The sequence below is a fragment of the Cynara cardunculus genome, unplaced genomic scaffold (assembly GCF_001531365.2).
Source record: "Cynara cardunculus var. scolymus isolate 2C unplaced genomic scaffold, CcrdV1 Un_Scaffold_4888, whole genome shotgun sequence".
In the NCBI taxonomy this organism is placed as follows: domain Eukaryota; kingdom Viridiplantae; phylum Streptophyta; class Magnoliopsida; order Asterales; family Asteraceae; genus Cynara; species Cynara cardunculus.
Window position 1 is genome coordinate 22905 of NW_020202124.1, and position 1302 is coordinate 24206.

A 1302-nucleotide genomic window follows, 5' to 3' on the forward strand; every position below is an offset into this window, starting at 1 on the left:
AGGTATTCCATCTTCCTACCCCTTCATTTCTTCTAACCTTGAGCCTTCAGCTCACACTTCTTCTTTTGCAGACCATTCTCAGGAAGTGATAAAGGAAGAAAGAGAGAAAGATGATGGAGGAGATGAAGACATTGATGATGACTATGATATGTCATTGGATATCAAGCTTCTCTCCTTCCAGCCATTGATACCGTCCTCTCCAAGATCAACGAAGTTCACCAAGAGATGCCCCACCAAGGCGATCTTGATGTGAACTTCCTTGCCCTCCAGGCGGATGTTCAAGAAGTTCAGAGTCAGCTCCAGACTCTCCAAGAAGTTGTTCACGCCAACAACGACGCCATTGCTGTTCTTCACAACAGGAGCAGACTGGTCTTCTTCAACAAATCCTGGATGCTGTCCGTCAACCAGCTCCAGTGATTGCACCTTCTTTCTCTACCGATGATCGCGCCCAGCTCCATGAGAAGCGTGAGGCAACGACAACTCTAGCCAGTGCTTCAAAGGCTGGAGGATTCCATGATTCTCCAGCATCAGCGCTTGGACGAACTCTCTGGCCAATTCTCTCGAGCCTTAACCAAAGAGGGAGAAATGAGGTCCAATGCTGGTGAATCATCTGATGCTGCTCCTACAGCTTCTCAGGCTGTAGGCCCAGTATCAGCTTCAGTTGCAGTTCAAGCTGAGGCTCTCGAAGCTGAAGTAGTTGTTGCTCCTGTAATCACGACCACCGAAGCTGCTCTAGCTGAGGATGTCGAAGCCATCCCTAGGGATGATGTCCATACCATCACTTCTGCTGGTGATGATGATGGTGTTGATGATGAAGAAGATGATGATGAAGACGATGATGAACATGTCATTCCAGACACCAGAGATGATCTAGATGGTGACGACGACGATGATGATGAAGATGACTTTACCATCAAGTTCCAGAAGCCATCAACCGTCACCAAAGGTGTTGCTCTCGGGGACTCTGCATTCCAGTGGGAGCAAAGGCAAGGTGAATCGACTCCATCAGTGAACCAGGACCCCAAGTCGAAAGGCAAGGCGGTCGCTGAAGAAGGTAACTTGAATGTACTTTTCAAAATCCCTCAACAAACCTTGTTTGAAGACTCTACCTCTCAGGTAGTGATTACTTTAGAATATCAACTTCATATCCCATCAACAACCTGCGATCAACTGGAGCGGGTATCTGATCAACTCATCTCTTGTGTTCCAACAAACCAGCAGATGTCTCAACTGAAGGAGTCACTCGACCAGACTAGAGTAAAAATTCCTCTTCGTACCTCTAGTGGTGGTGAGTTTGACTTC